Genomic DNA, 18,235 nt, shown 5'->3' on the forward strand with positions numbered 1-18,235 from the left:
GAGCAGCTTCCTCATCTATCCTGCTTCTGGCTCTGGCCATCCCTCCTCCTAACCTTGATTGCACCTGCCTAGGAATCCAGCCTGAAACAACTGGATTCAAGCAGCATCTCCTGAGGCTGCCCAGTCGTAGCGACTTCCCCCACCATTATGCTATTTCTCCTCCCACCAGCCTTCAAAGGTGAGCATATTTACACCCGGTGCCCCTTGTACCAATGGTGAAAGGAAATCTTAGAGCAGATTCTCTCCATTCTTTACTCTCCTACTAGCCTTAACCTACCTTCATCATCACCTATAGCACTTTACTGTAATTGTGTTTATCTGTCAACGCTTCCCAATGTACACGGTGGACAATGAGGCATATGTGCATAAAAATAGTTTCTCATTTATCACTATTAAATATGATGTTACCTGTAGAGTTTTGTAGATATCCTTAACAATATGAGGAAGTTCCTCCTATCCGAGTTTACTAATTTCCTTACTTCTTAATCACAGAAAAATCATGGATAGCCTCAAAAGTACTTTTACAACATACAATTATTAAAATAAGTATTACAAATAAATGAAAACCTCAAACATAAGTATTATTCCTTTTTTTTGTAATACACATCGGGTTCTTTCTTTTTATTTTAACAATTTATTGCACAGGCGTGAGTATAGAGGTATATAGTTTGTCACACGCAATATATGTAGTTCATCTGTTTCAGTTTCCTGGCAGAATCCATAGTCTCTCATTAGGCTCATGTTTGTAATTATAACTACTATTGATTTCATTGCAATAATCTGGTGATTATTTAACAGGAACAGAGTAAAGGGGAGACTGAATAACATAGGCATGCCATTTGTACAGCTTAGCCAGGAAGCTTGGTAAACTCTCCAGGTCTCTTCCCCACATGGGGGAAGAGAGTCTGGAAGCAATACCTAACAAGGTGTGAATGACCTGGGAGGTGCTACCTGTCCATCGCACCTGGGAGTAAATCAGTGGCCGGAATAGGAGTGGCCACTGCAACATACAAAATCTGAACATTTAATCTCCTAGACAAAGGAAAGCTAGGGCTGGTTCTCTCTCTCTCTCTTTGTTTCTTTTTTCTTTTCTTTTTTTTTATTAATGAATTTTTGTTACAGATGTTTCTCCTTTTTCCCCCACTGATTCCCCCCTCCCCCTCCCTCCCTGCCCTTTCCCCAGTTTGTTGTCCATGTCCACTGTTCATGCATACATGCATGTAAGTTCTGTGGTTTATCTCCCCCCCCCCCATTTAGGGGATTGTTTCTCTCTCTCTCTCTCTCTTTCTCTCTCTCTCTCTCTCTCTCTCTCTCTCTCTCCCCTTCTCTCGGTGCGTGTGCCTGCTTACACAGGGTCCCCACACCCTGCATTTCCCCACATGGCCAGCAGCCATGTGGGACACATACAATGGATTAATGGACTAAATCTAGCCTGATGCCTGATCTGGACCCAGCTGCACCATGAAGAGGACACTCTGGACTATGGCCTTATTTATGTCCTTGCTAAATCCACAACTCCCTCTCTTCAAGGACTGGGCTGAGGGACATGGGACTTTACAACCCCAGAAGTGTAATTTCACGCCAGTAAAAACGACTCATTCTTTCATGGCAGCTTCTGGATATGCTTATTCCAACTGCTCTCCAAGAAACTCCTGCCCACAAATCTTGGAGGGCTCTGGCCCATTTATCCTTCCAGCAACACTATTACTTGCTATGTCCACTTTTTGCCTCTCCTAATAATATTTTTGAGGACAGTTTGAAAGTGGTTATTATTTAATATTATTTTCTCATTCAAGGAGTGCAGTAAGCCAAAATTTGGGCTGAGCCCTCATAAAGAACACAGTGAATAAAAAAAGTACATTAGATAGCTCATTAAACACTCAACTTTGGAACTAAAATGTCTATTTTTGTTTTAAAGTTTCATTTCTATATGAAGACTTGAAAATGATATTACCAAGTATTATTTCTACACACTTTCCACATGTTAAATTGATTATTGTGGAAATATTTTTAAAAGCATTGCAACACATGATGAAGATAAAACTCATATTTAATCAATGAGTCTCATTATAGATAATGAACAAAGACATTTCACAGTTTAGTGAGATGTACAGTTTTCAAATGATATCCTTCATAAATACTGTGGCAGTAAAATTAGTCTGTGAGGTACAACAGAATCTCAAGGGATCATACCCTCTGGCTTGTTAAATCATTCTTAGTCAATTTCCTATTTGGCTAAAATTAGAGACAGCCCACTATTTCATAATTATAATAGTCAGACATCTTTAAAAACCTAAATTTATATTTTAAAGTCTTGATAAGGATGACTATACAAGGTGGGGGAAAAGTAGGTTTACAGTTGTGAGTATATGAAACATAGAGTTAATAAAGTTATTGTAATAATCATAACCTGCACGTCTTTTTCCATAGGAACAATGATAAACCTACTTGTGCCCACCCTGTGTTTTCCTAGTTGGAGCTGGAGGAAATGCAAGACAGCTGGCATTTTTGGAGCCTTACAATGTACCAAATACTATGCTAGGTGTTCTCTGGCATTATCTAACTTAATTTAACAAACACATTTTTGCATGGGACAAGTCCCATCTCATATTATAAGTGACAGTATGAGGTAAGCACTAAGAAATCTCATCCCGGCCTTATAATATGCCCTTGTTCTACACGTGAAAGTCAAATGCATTTTACATAAGGCACCATTGCCACATTTGATGATTATTTACGCATCTTGTTGCCTGTGGGATAGTATAAATAATAACTTACCGAATTTTTAAAGAATCACAATGGAACAAATATTGTAATATATGGGAAACTGGCTGATTAGCTTTTTTAAAGGTTGTGATGTCTTTTGCATATGAAACTGTCTTACACCTTGGTGAGATTATCTGGATAAATATAATTGTTTGGTCACTCAAAACTGTTATTTTCTCTTTTAAAATCACAATAAAAGAACACTAAGTCTCTAAGACTTATAACCTTATGCTACTACAGAAGGATCACATGAGCAATTTTAATTTAATTGAACTATGATAATTGGATATCAGAGTAGTGAATAATGCACCAGGCAGTGGAAAGAGTAGTCTAGAAAGTTCTTAAAACATGATGCAGTTCAGAAGAAAAGTTGATTTTTCTCTGCAGAAAACCAGAGTCTAAACACCCAAGCATGCAAAGTATGACTGAGGGGGAGAAATAAAATGTGGAACTAAATTCAAATGGATTAACTGAAATTTTTCATAGGAAGAGTTGGCTTCCCTGTCTCTAAAATTCATACACTACATGGCATCCAGGATTAACCCACAAACAGAATGATTTCGAGTTCATCCCTGGAGAAAGTGAAGGTTCAAGTGAAAGCAATATGAGTGCTGGTGTTTGTCCTTCCTCTTTAACCCTTGCTTCTAGATCTACCCACTAAATCAATGAAGAACAAGAAACAGGTACACTTGCATACTGAGGGCTGACAACCAGTCTTTTATATCTTTATTGTGAAATATGAATGGAAAGAAGAATGTCTCCGAACATCTGATTTAAGTCACCGTGAAAAATTTCCCCAGAGACAGTTAATTAAAGTGACAAAAAAAAAAAAAAGGAGAAAGCCAATAAAGACATTCTAATGTGTATACTCTGAAAATTTTAAGAGACAATGCATCCATGAAAATAATAAAGAATCAATGTTAGCATGAATCAAAGATCCAGGAAATTATAAATCAATTTTCAGAATAAAATTAAAAGCTGTTCAGGAAGTTTGGAAAACGTAATCAAGGAAAGCGCTCTAAAAGTGAAATAAAAGTCAAAGAAATTAGAAGCTATGAAAGATAAAAGATATAGAGTAGTTTTATATGATGCTACATACCTGGACAAAACAGCTTCTAGAAAGATAAAAAGGCAGGAAATTACCCACCCAAAATAATACATTTCTCAAGAGTCTGCTGTTCACAAGGGTCCACTGAGCACCTGGCAAATGCATGAAAAATAAACCCACCAAAGTATATGACTGCAAAATTTGAAAATGCCGACTCTAAAGAAAGACACCAAAACATTCAGAGAAGAAAAACAATTTGGACACAGACAATAATGTGGTGAAGCCCTGGGGTGAGGCAGAGGCTCCTGGAGTGGGGCCAAGGGAGGCAAATGGGGGACATCTGTAATATTGTCAGCAATAAACAACAAAAGACCTGATCTCTACCTCTTCTGTATTTCTAAGTTTGCCAAAATTTTGAAGGACACAAGCTTTTACAGCATTTGGAAGGAAGAGGGTTTTTTGTTTTGCTCTGTTTTGTTTTCTGTCAAACCTCAAAGCAGACGGTTAAGGGTTTTGTTGCATTGTATAGGACACACAGGAAGAAGACAATATTATCTTCTGGTCAGCTCAGGATGACTGATACTTTTATTCAGGTGAAACAAGATTGACACTTAATTTCTTTAATAGTAAGAAAGGAAGTAGTAAGAGAAGAAAAGACAATCATGTAGATGGAGAGTGAAAGAGTGTGTGAAATGTCAGAGGATAGGCTATAAAAGGTATTGCAAGTGTGCCCAATTTAGAGATATTTAGGACAGAGCATCGCCAAACTGGATGAACAGTGATGGGACAGCCCTATGACAGTAGCTCTCGTCCTTTCCTTCACAGCCACACTGGTGTAGACACATACTGTCTTACTATATTTTTCAAAGTTTCGAGTACAAAGTGTTATATGGGCCATTTTATGCATAAAGAGTTGAGTTAGTGTATGTAACCACGATAAATGCTAAAATCACTTAAAAGTAGAATTTCGATGATGGTGGATGAAGTAATTCTGCGCGCTCTCTCTCTCTCTCTCTCTCATTTTCTCTGAGGAAACCTGAAAAGCTACATAAAATATATATTTTTAAATCTACAAAGAAGGACCAAAGAGCTAACAAGACAGTGATGAATTATGGAACAAGATCCAGAATGTGTACTTTGCAGTCATCAACAATGCAGTAAAATATTAATATGAAGCTGAACAAGTAAGATGGGGTCATAAACTACCAGTTTATTTTCTATTAAAGTCAACGATATTCACTTTTGACCCTTTTGGGGTTTTCATTTCCCTCATTTCGTTTAGCAAGTCTGTAAGCTATTGATTTCCAGTCACTATAATTTTAAAAGCTCTTTCTTAAACTGAGAGCTCAATTGATTAGAAAATTATTTAGGCAATTCTAAAGTTTTCTTTTTTTAAAATACATTCACTTTAATAATTTGTCCTCCTTAGATTTTCATATTAGACAACCTACAATTATAGGAGGATTGATTCCTATACCAAAGAAGGAATTAAAAAGAAGAGAAAACATACTGTACACTCCAGTGATCTCTATTTTATTGTTGAAGGATCACCTCACTATTAACTTGGGAAATACATCCACTCACCTAATCCCCAATCTCATGTGCTGGGCCCCTGGGTCAGTTAATTGGTTGGTGTGTGGACACTCTTCAAGTTGCGTCAATCAGAATCTTTTCCAGTTTGCATCCTATTAAGATTCCAGCTCCTCATGTTTGCTATTTTTAAGTAACAAAATGTAAACATGCTCTCTTGGCTGTCATATTCTGATTCGTGGCTTGGAAACACTACATCTGGTTGGCTGCATGAGAGATGAGGCAAATGCTCAGAAAGAAGTGGAGGAGAAAAAGGAGAGTGAATTCTAATAGTTATTGACTCCTTGGTTCCAATTTTTCCAGAGAACTACTATCTCTTTGGGCTTTGGTTACATGAGATATTTTGACATGTTATCAATATCTTTGCTTTCATCTTAAGCTAAATTTATTTGGCTTATATGTGTGCAGTCATAAAAGAAAGTTACCTATTTCAAAATTTTAGACAAGACAGCACTATTCCAATATAACCTGCATCTTAATGACAGTCAGCAATTAATGTTATGTATGTTTAATAATAATAAAAATTCTTCAGGAATGGACAAAGTATTTTTTTCCTAAGTCTCAGAAGTACAATATAGCATATTAAGATAATTAGCTTAAAAGAATAAATTAACAGATCTCTATAATTATTGTTATTATATTTTCCTTTAGTATCTTTGTATAGCAAGTATCTCTATGTTAACTTGTATTCTGTTTCTCTAGTCATGATTTGCTTTATTGTATTTAAAGAAATGTATAAACTACACATATCCCAGAAAATAATTAAACATAGTCATGAGATTTCAGTCCCTAGTGGCTTCAAATGTTCCAAATTACAAAATTGATTTACCAAACCTGAGATGAAATGTCAAAGGGACATGACCAATTATCTATGACATTTCATTTGTAGTTAAGGCTATAAATTGTTCATAAAGCTTTGAAAAAGATGCTTAAATGTCAAATACAAGAGTTCTGAGTTCTATATTACTTGCCACTTTTCTGATTCATACTTTTACACATGTGTTTTCTCTCTACCATTTAACATAATCTAACTATATTTAACTCTACACTTGTAATTCTGGTTTGGATACAGAAAAGAGAAAAGAATAGTGCCTATAGTGGTAATTGACCAAAACCAGTTACGATGAATACATTATTTGATAATATTGACCATCATTTAATGAGTTCAATTTCGCGGTCAAAGAAAATATAAAATAATTAATTTTTAAAATATATAATGAATAGAATTATAGATTTCTATTGTTAGTCACATTTGAATTGGAATCTGACTTTTAGATGTGTCTGTAGTTTCTTACCTTTGACAGTTACCCACTGGTGTGTGTCTCAAACAAATTGGCATGCCTTGCTAATTTTGGACAATAGAAAGTTATTCTTTTGCTAAGAGCACTGCTGTTGAGAATCTCCTAACAAAGAATAAGAAGGTGTATAATGTTCTAGAATACAAGAACTCCATTTTAGGATTTGATGCCTTGCTAAGTAAATACTTAAGTAAATCAGAATTCTACTTTGGACAGTATTAAACAAAAAGATTTATAAGTTTACATGGGAGAACAAAAACATAGGAACATAATGTTAAAGGACATTTCAATTTAGTGGTTGAGATTGTTTTTTCAGTTAATAATGTTTGCATAATAGGCTTTCCACTGGAACAACAAATAAAGCTTATTTTATCACCTATACTTAATGATTTCCAAATAAATCATGTTCTAAATATAAAAATGAAAATATGAGACTGATCTTTAGAATTTAGGTGTCATTTTTTTAATGAAGTTTTAGAAAAGAATGATAAACTAAACTACATAAATACTAGAAATTTTAGCAATTTAAAGTCCCTTCTATGTAAACTCAAAAGGCAAATGTTAAACTGCAGGAAGTAGCTGCTTCATAGGATGGAGGTAAAGGAAGCATAAAATCACCATGATACAAAGAAATCCTTCAAATTAATAAGAAAATGTCCAATAGCAAAAGATAAAGAAAAACTTAGAAAATTGTTAATACTATGGCATAGAACTTTTCAGCTTCAATTTCAAAATGAAAATCTAAAATGTCCAATATTTTAAAATGTAGATATAAAATATATATGGGCATATATATTTCTTGGTATATTTTGTAATTTTCTTAAAGGTCTCAGATTTCACTATCGTCAGTTTTTTTTTTCTCTATACACCTTCTTTTAATTTTTTTTCTGATCATGCTTCTCTCCCTAATTCACTATTGAAAATTCCTTTGTTTAAGAAGCAGACAGAATATTTTTAACTGATCTATGTTGATTCTTTTACAACTTCTCATTCTTATAAAGAACAAATTAGGCTTTGTATTACATTAAATTATATAATCAACAGGAAGTGAGATGATTCATGTTAGATACCAGCAGGAGCCTGCATTATAATGGTTCACACAACAGTAAATTATTTTTTTAAATTATCAAATCAATAGAAGTAAAATATCTGCTAGGGATTTGATTTATCTGCTAGGGAAAGCCTCTATCATTTCTCTCCTGGACATGCTCAAGTATGTGGCCAAATCAGGAACCCTTTCTGCTAGCAGGAACTTGGTCAAATGAATGGGAACTTTTACCTTTCCCATATCCTTATTTTCTTAATTTCTTCTTCCAGGTCTACCAAACTCTTTGAGTTAGGGCTGGGGTCAGTGAACTTGTTTCAGTTGGACTAACACACACACACACACACACACACACACACACACACACACATTTTCCTCAAAATAAGGGCATGCTTTCTTGCTAATTTATTCTAAACTCTATATATAAATATGCTATTTAATATATTTGCACATCTTTAAATAAGCAGTACTGACACATTTATTTTATCTTGAATATCTTTGGATTTTTAGTATTTGATATAGAAATCTTTAAAACATGTAACAAGGATCTATGAATTAAGAGTGTGCAGAGCTTTATAGGATTTCTTGGGAATTTGAACAATATTTGTAAAAACATTGAAAAAAATATATATAGCACCTTACTATAGGAAATGTGCAGAAAATGCATTGGTAATTCTTGCAACTTTCTCAATGTTTTTTTTTTTTTTTTTTTTACATGTGTTTTTATTGAATTTGAGAGAAGGAGGAGAGGAGAGGGAGAGAGCGATAGAAACATTGATGAGAGAGAACATCAATTGGTTGCCTCCTGCAAAACACCAGTGGTGATTGAGCCCATAACCTGGGCATGTGCCCGACTGGGAATTGAACCAGCGACCTCTTGGTCCATGGGTCGACACTCAACCACTAAGCCTCACCAGCTGGGCAACTTTCTCAAAATTTTTAGTAAATGCTATAATCAGTTCCACTTTGGGGAGAAACATTTAAAAAATAATATTCCAAAGCTATAGTCTATCACGTTAGCAATTCAAATGTATACCTTCAATTTTGCCTAAGATCCTTTGACCTTTTTAATTGCTTGTATACCTTAATCCTGTGGCTATAGTCTTCTTCTTGTACTTAAAAAAATTAATTAATTAATAATTGTTCAGGTATTTGAGGCATTTGTAAAATGTTAGCTGGGATCCCAATGCTAGTACTGTCAGAGGCAAGAAAAGATATATTTGAAGGGGTAGATAAGACCCTTATTGAATTATTTTGTTTTAGAAGATTTTAATGATGCTTCTTGATCTAATTAAATTTGTATATGGTTTTGGGTGGTAAAAAAAACAGCTCCCCCCACATATTTTATTTTTGCAATCAGATTGTTTTTAATCATTATTGTAGATTTATGTAAATTTGTTTAAATCCATTTCCAAATTTCATGATATGTTCTTGGAAAGCTGAATGACATAGTTTCAGATACCTTTGTTTCTGCCACTTGTTCAGAAAATAAAAGTATTCATTACTTTTCTTTAGTGAAAAGGTAAAGAGAGGGAGGGGGTCCAGACAGGTGTCACTGAGATGCTGACCCAAAGTGTAGAGACTATAAAACCAGAAGGACAGGGTAAATGTGAAGTGTCTGAATAAGGCTGATAGGTTTTAAAGGGGCAGGCTACGTAGCCAAGGACTAGAACACCCATTTTTTTATTTTTGCAATCCTCTCTTGAGTATATTTTTCCATCGATTTTTAGATAGAGTGGGAGGGAGGGGGAGAGAGAGAGAGAGAAACATCGATATGAGAGAGACACATCCATTGGTTGCCTCTTGCACGACCTCCACCAGGGGCAGGTATCAAACCACAACTGAGGCACATGCCCTTGACTGAAATCGAACACACAACTTTTTGGTCCTCGGGCCAGCACTCTAAATGCTGAGCCAAACTAGCCAGGGCTAGAACACTCATTTTTAATCTTCACAGCTCCAGCAATTTCACAAAGGAGAAATAGGCAAATGTATTCATCATTCTAGCCTCTGATATTAATTCCTTGAGGAAGAAGTAATTCTGACCATAGCGTGGGCATATTGTGAAAGAATTATTCATTAAGATCTAATCAGCTATTAACATCTTAGTGTGGTTACATTGTTTTAGAGCTAAATTCCTAAACGTCTTTAGGGACAGGCTAAGCATCAGTCTGTATCATCCTATGACTTGGTTTGGAACAATTTTAATCCATTTATAAAATTCTTTGAATGTGATCTGCCATAGGTCAATTTTCCACTCACTTTTCTTTATAAAAGAGGTAAAATTAGGCAGCTGTAACTTTCTGGTCCAGAAGGAGACAAATGAGCCTTTTTATGTTAAACCGCTTCCCCAGCACATCTTTTTTAATGTAGCTAGATCAAACTAACAAGCAATGAAATTTTAAATGCTCCCATGCACATCAACTGCCCGGTGGTCCCTGGGGTCTCCACCATTAGTTTGATTGCATTAATCTGCTTTAGTTCTTGCCTGCTGCTGCTGAAATCTCACTCTGACTTCATGCACTCTCACACTTGATCAGTGGGGCAATGTTCATGCAAAAGCATGAAGCTGTACTATTTAATTCAGTGTTAAAAATGATTCTCTCTCACTCTTTTAAATTTTTGGAGGGTTTTGAGATGATAACACCTTCTAAAAAACAGGAGTTGGATTATTTGGAAATCCACTGAACAGACATCAAAAAAAGGGATTATCTTATTTTCCTTTTGATATTTCTAAATGTATAGCTCAGACAGCAATTCATACCCTTTATAGGGAGAAGTTTTCATCTCAAGTAGGTCAGAAGTAATTTATAAGTGTTCATGTACAGTTCATAGGGATATATTTTCAAGTTTTTAATAAATAAAAAGATAGTGTGAAAAATTAATGAAGTAAATTAAAATTAATTTTAACTTTCTTAATTTCATTAGCTCTTTATTATAAGTCCTATCTAAGTGTATTATTTGAACTAACACATTTAATTCCAGCTGACTTTATAGCTTTTATATTTGAAAGATTATGGGTTACTTCAGTTAAGTCTGAACAATGTTTTTACATAATGTCAAATCATATTTACCTTTAATTTAATACCTCAGAGTAATCTGACATTGAGAACAAAATAGAATGTGTACTAGAGTCAATGGATGTTAATTATTTTTATCTTGAGCAATTGTTAACACCAGTTTAAAACTCACAATACCTTGGAAAGCTATTTTTTTCATCTACCTCTGCCAGTTGACTTTAGGACTCAAATCTGTGCTGTGTGATAGTCATTTTCTGCCTCGCCCTAATATTGTTAGCGAGCTATGACAGGTTGAGCAAGTAGTGCTACATTGGAAAGCAATTGATTTGGTGCAGGGGGGAAAAAAAGCCATAAAAAGAAAACTAGACTGCACTGAAGCATCAACATGAACTGATAACTATAAAACATGAGAAGCTGTCAAGTGCATTATTAAATATGACTGCCATGATCCCTTTAAAGTTTTTCTGATAGGATAAGGTTTCTGAGGCAGGAGGAGGAAATAAGTCCTCTAGTGAGATTGCTGTCTTGTATTAATATTTTAAAGCAATTCATTTTAATATAAAATACAGACTCAGAAAACCACACAAATAACTGTATTGTTTAACTAATAACCAAAACAGAACATTGTTTAACTAAAACCCTTTTAATGATCTCTTTGTGCCTCAGTCACCCAGATTAAAAAGTAAAATTTTGAGGACTATTCCAGAAACTCTTGTATGTGACCATTCTAAGCATAAATCCCTCCTTCCCACAAAATAGCCACCTCTCCGTTTCTATAGTAGTCACTTCTTTGTTTCTTTATACTTTTACCAAACAATGGTACATTTCCAGATACAACAGTGTAGACTTACCCTTCGATCAAATTTCATATATAGTTAAAGTTGCTAGAAATTATTTTCCACATATATAAAAACAGATAAACATGCTGACTTAGATAGGAGTTAGTCAGGTTACCAGATACCACAAATCCCAAACTAATGATGACTCATGAGACATGTTTGTCATCAAAGGAGTTGGAGAGAAATACTGTAGACTCCTTTGATCTTCCTGTTCCCCCTTCCTACTTGAGTCACCTTACAGTCTACTGTGGCTGCTCAATTTCTGGCTGTTGCATCTGCAATCCATGTAGCCAGACGCTACAAGGACAAAGCATGGCCCCTCGCATTAGAAAAAATCTCCCATACTTCCGTTTACAGTTTATTAAACTTAGTAATGTTTCCACTTTTAACTGCAAAGCGATCTGGGTAATGTAATTGCTATTCAGGGAGACCATATATGCTTATAAAACTTGGGAATTCTATTCCAAAAGGCTACTAGAATTCTCTCAGGCTGACTCTACCTTTGGCTTTTATGCATATCTTTTCTCCCTTGTAGAGAATCTCTCCCTGAAGAGAATCAACCAAAAACTTTACCAAATAACTCCATCCAGCTGAAATTGAGTATATCTAAAGGGACTTACAGTCCTGTCCATCAGGTTCAGAGAATTCGTCTGCCACCAAATATCAATCTACAATGTCCAAGTAAGGATAAGAAATCAATGAAACAAATTTATTTTCCATTTAGAGAGGATACAATGGGAACACATAGCCTCTGCATGTCAAGCGCTATGATGAAATATGCAGAGACAGGGAGAGTGAGGGATTCCTTCCCTGGAGATGATGTACTTGTGTCTCTCCGTGTGTGGGGCCCTAGACCTGTCATCTGGCTGATGACTTCTCCTCTGCCTTTATCTCTGGATTTGCATTTAGGGATTTTCTTTCTTGTCCCAAATTCTCCATGACCACTTAATAGGTGGACATTGGGAAAGAAGCCCTAAGTGGGGATTCCGCACCTTTTACAGGCCACTTCCTTCTTGTGCATTTACGGGGTCCCAGAAATTGTTTAAAAACATTGAGAGAACAAACAGAATTTTCTTTCCAAGGTATTTCTTTCACAAGCTATTTCCTTCTGTTGAATTTCATACAAAGAACTACTATGTAGATTTTATAAAGCTTGAAAACTCCTGTGTTTCAATTACTAGGCTCTCCCTTTCTCAACTGAGTGGCTATTGCCTTGTGATCATCATAATGGATCTTAGAAGAATCCCTCAATACAGTTTCAGAGATTCATATTATTATATGGGGATTCATGGGATTAAATATGGGAGTGAACAGTGGGAATGGAGTAATATTTTGAAGACCTTTTGCATAGACTACCTTAGATGAATGGTGGTTACTTATTTTCCTAATTGGAGGCAGCAAGCAGACATGGGGTTGGTTCATATATGACTATAGTCTTCTTGCTGAGGTTTTGATATAATTATAAATGGGTGTAATTTCAATAAATATGCTAAAGGTATGCTTTTTTTTATTTTTCTTGTGTATATATTTTTGGTAACAGCTCAAGAAGCAAACTGAGAACAAAAAATTATCATTTACAAAATACAGAATAAGATAAATATTTTCTCCCTAATGTTCACGAAGACATGTGTCACATCTAGTTTTTTGAGGACAACTTAGAAACTAAGAAATGAACTTAGTTACTTATTATACAAAATTCAGCTTACTATTGAAAATATTAAAAATAAAACACTATATAAACTTCCTATTGATTACAAAAACTTAAGCATAGGACAAGTAAATTTGAAGACATATTTTCTCCCAGCATAAGTTTTAAATTAGAAGTTGTAGAAACATAGATATTAGCTGAGTAACTGATGCATTTTTTTTCTAGAATGACAATCCCCGAAAAATTGCCTCTTACTTTATAGGCTTTATGTAGACTTTATGTTTCTCTCAAGCTGGAACCTGATAATTCTGTCACATAAATAAATGTCTTTAGTATAATAAAGTAATGGAGAATATATTTTATTCACCATAACTATTTAAGTCTCTTTCTACATAGGTACATGATACAATCAAATTTATAAGTTAAAGTAGTACCTCAAATCCATTTCCTTTAACAGAATCTGAAAATCATTTAAAGCTGTAGACTTGCCCTGGCCAGTTTGGCTCAGCGGTTAGAGTGTCAGCCTACGAACCGGAGAGGCCCGGGTTTGTTTCCCACTAAGGGCACGAATCTCAGTTGTAGTTTTTCCCTGGCCCCGGTTGGGGTCGTGTGGGTAGCAGTCAGTCAATGTGTCTCTCGTATTGATGTTTCTCTCTCTCTCTTCCTCCCTCTATCCCTCCCACTCTATCTGAAGATAAATGCAATAAATAAATAAATAAATAAATAAAGCTGTAGACTTGCCTCCTTCATAATTCTAGATATATGGTACTCATTCACACCTCTTCTAAACTTCATAACAGTTTTATTTGAAAGAAAATCCATGTTTTGATCTCTGGGCTAGTATTTAACCAAAAATAAAACCAACATTGACTTAGTTGGGTAAAAGTAAAGATCAAAGGGGAAATATTATCTAATTTTAATAAGTAGGAGGAATTGTTCACACACACACACACACATACACACACACACACATACCCACCCCATCCACAAATGATTAAATTATTTTATGTGGCCTTAAATGACTACAGTGGCCTGGGATGACCAGAGTAACTAAAGGACCAAAGTAAGTGTAAAGACAAAAGGGAGGTATATTTGTGTTTAATGCAATAAAGGACTTAAACTGCAAACAAATAAAAATATTGTTTTTTTCCATCTAAAAAGATGAATAGAAAACAATTATACCATCCCTACAATGCATAATTATACTATATTATAATATAATTTAGTTGTGTATTTTGCAGTTCTTGTCTTATAACCATGTCTTTGTACATGTATAAACTATATATCCAGTGCTGTGTACTTTTATAATTACTTTCATATCCTAACATTTAGGATGTTATTAATTTTAATAACTATCATTTTAATGTCTACTATTATGACTTGGACTTGTAACTTATCCATTTCAATTATTCTCCTACCATTATTATAAACTTAGTGCATATGGAAAGCTGCTATAATGAAGAAACCTGTCCTAATGTAACCGAAGCAAGAATGAGAAAAAAAGAAAAACACTATTTCAAGTAACATTTTGCAAAGTATGTAGCAGTTATAGGACAGGTAGGGAGCTCTGTTCCACGTGGTCATCTTTGGACCCAAGTTCATCTTATCTTATTGCTCAGCCATCTTTTGTGGATCTGTACCCATCAGCATGGTTGGAGCCGACTCCATTCATAAATAAAGAAAAGGGGGTGGGGAAAGATCAATGAGGGCGTAAACGCTTCATCTAAACAAGGAACCTACCCATTTGTTGACATTCATTCTATTTGTAAGATCTCAGTAAATAGCTACATTTACTTGTGCAGGAGAATCTTATCTCTGGCTTTTCTGTCATGGAAAACCTAAAGCTATCATTATGGATGAAGGATTCAGAACATTTTGGAAGGTATCAATGCATTCTCTGCTATGCTCTGTGTTTCCATCACCAAATTGTCTGTGCACACTCATTTCTCACATAAAATACATGCACACCCTCCTCAGTGGCAATAACCAATTGTTCTACCTATGCATTTCATACAGTTCCAGACTCAGTGTCTCTGGTGGGTGAACAGGTTCTCCATAAAGTTCAGACTGAGCTACAATGACGCGAGTTACCATTAACATGAGACAAGATATCTGCTCATCATTCACACACAGTAGGTAAATGGTGGGCAGAAAAAGGAAAACTGCAGTTGTTATTTCCACTATTAAAAGGAAGAACAGGAGACACAGTAGTGAGAGCCAATGAATCCCCTGACCAAATAATGAAGTAGGTTCCCTGGTTACACCTTTTCAAAATCCCTGGTTCCTCTCTTTGGATAAAACTTTCTTGTTCATTTTGTCTATGGCCCAAGCTTTGTCCACTTACTGATTTTTTACTGTGCAATTTCCCTCAGAGCCTCATCTGAGATGGGTGACTTTGACATCGAGCCTTTTGGGCTTGCAAATTTTGCAAAGTTTTTGGTAGTGTGAGTTTGAGATCTAGGTAGTCTAACCATTTGGTTTCTTTGGCAACATTTTTCTTTGAACATTTACTTTTCTATTGGAGCTTACATTCACCATGTTCTTTTTTATTCATTTTCTCAAACATTCTGATTCTGTTTTATTTCACAATGTCTATCTTCATTTATCTTGATCTCCTCTAGTTTACTAGTGGCAACCTTAAAACAACAGGCCTGATTGGGAAAATAACACCCAAATCTGATCTTTCGGATCCATAACATCATCCACACACCCATGGCTTTCATAGCTGATATAGTGCCTCATTCCCAATAATAAAATTTTTTTTTTAGGTAAGTAATGTGGAATATGCGAACACGATTTCTGCTTATATTCTGTTAACGAGAGCTTACTCATAGAGCAAATCCCATTTGAAATGAAAGCTGGGAAATTTAGTCTTTATTTGAGTGGTCATGTGCCCAGAAAAAAACAACAACAACCTGTAATATAAGGAAAAAGACAGATTTAGGAGAAATAATAGGTAGATGCCACAGTTATCAGCTAGATACAGGAATTGGTTTCTAAATCCCAGACCTACCACCTAATAGATGTGTGATTTGGAAATCACTTAGACTACCTACAGTTAACGTTTATGAAAATATCATTCCAGAATATCACCTTCATTCATCCATAAATATATATTAAGGAAATATATTCCAGACATTGCTGTAGGCACTAGGCATACAACCGTGAGCTCAACAGACAATCTGCCCTCTTGGTAACTTTGATGGCATATGAAAAGGGGGTAAGTAAAAACAAAACAGCGATAAAGGAATAGGGGGTACAAGGAATTGGGATACTGTGTACAACTTCAAATCTAAGAGTCAGAGAAAGCTTCCATGAGAAGGTGTAATTTGAGTTGAGGGAGAAAGTGTTATCTAGATGCTTACATGGAGAAGATGAGGACAGATGTGAAAGTCCTGACTTGCCTGACTTGTTTGAGGAAGGGCAACAGAGAATCAAGTTTCGAGTGACAGTAATAGGGAAGGAAGTCAGATGGAAACAGAAAGCCAGATTGTGAGAAAAGACTTTGGCTTTAATTCTGAGTTGCAGATGGAGTTCTGAGCAGAGGATTCATGTAATCTGACATGTTTTTAAAGGATCACTCTGGCTGCTTGAGATAAGATGGTAAGTCAACAAATGTGTCAGCAGAGAGAAAATTTGAGAGACATTAACTCCACTGAGGAATAATTGTGATTTAATCTGGGTTGGTAGGTAATGTTTCGCTTAGCCTAGCCTGGAGACTGCCATGTTCTTGACTCACCTCACCACTGCCTGCCTAGACACAGTTAATTGGCCCAGGACTAGCCATCCAAAATTCAGGTCAGAGCATTCTGAGAGCTTTACTTATTTTTTTTTTTTGTAAATGTACACCAGAAAAAAATGTTGATATTCTCTAGTAATGACAGCTACAGAAAGGTGGCATATGAAATTTGTGATGTTAGTTGCGTGAGCTTCATTATAGCAAGGAAGTATTTGATATGAAGTCTTAATTTAATTCTCTGTATAAAAGCTTTTCTCTAGCTCAATCAGAAGCCTATTTTCTTTGACAAAGGACTTTCAGGTCATTCTATGCTTATAACAAGGATTCTGAAATCTGAATATCAGGGGAAGAATAACTGATCTAGTCCTTCCCTAGTCACCCATAGTCTAGGACACCCAGGTTTTCTCATCAGGAGACATTTGTACTTGAAGAGACAGGGTCTGTTAACCTAGGCCTGTTGCTTATTCACAGACATGCCATTAATTTGGCTGAGGAAGTAGTGACCTAGTAACTTAACTCCATGCCATGATTTATACAATCCCTTAATGTATTTATTTTGTTATGGTAGTAATATAATTTAATGTACCAACATAGATGTTTCCTAGTCTTATGTTTTATGGTATTTCAATGAGTTATGGGTCTCTACTTATTCTACCATGGTACCAGATGTTCCCAAGGAAGAGTTTATGATATGCAAAAATATTCTTTAATAAGAGTAGGTGAAATTCCTGTGACAGCATGGGTTTAAAAACTTTCTAGATTGCCACTTGGCAGTGGCATTAAGGTAAAGATTAATAAATGAGATGAGTGGTTAAAATATTACCTTTTTTTTTTTCAAGATTATGTCAAGCTTAAATCAATGCTTTGCTGATAAGCTGCTTAAGAATATTTTGTACTCGCCCTGGCCAGTTTGGCTCGGCGGTTAGAACGTTGGCCTGCGGTACAGAGAGACCCAGGTTCGGTTCCCGCTAAGGGCACGTACCTGGTTGCAGTTTGTCCCCGGCCCTGGTTTCAATGTTTCTCTCTTCCTCTCTCTCCCTCCCGCTCTGTCTGAACAAAAAAAAAAAAAAATGCAAAAATGTCCTCGGGTGAGGATAAAAAAAAAGAATATTTTGTACTCAATATAAGCAGTGCATACATTTATTATTTAGGTAAATAATGAAAAAAAACACTGAACATTCCTGATGCCTATTGAGGCTGTAAGGGGATCTACTATATGTTTAATTTAACAGCTATATATAA

Source organism: Molossus molossus, unplaced genomic scaffold, assembly GCF_014108415.1.
Source record: "Molossus molossus isolate mMolMol1 unplaced genomic scaffold, mMolMol1.p scaffold_m16_p_4, whole genome shotgun sequence".
Taxonomy (NCBI): domain Eukaryota; kingdom Metazoa; phylum Chordata; class Mammalia; order Chiroptera; family Molossidae; genus Molossus; species Molossus molossus.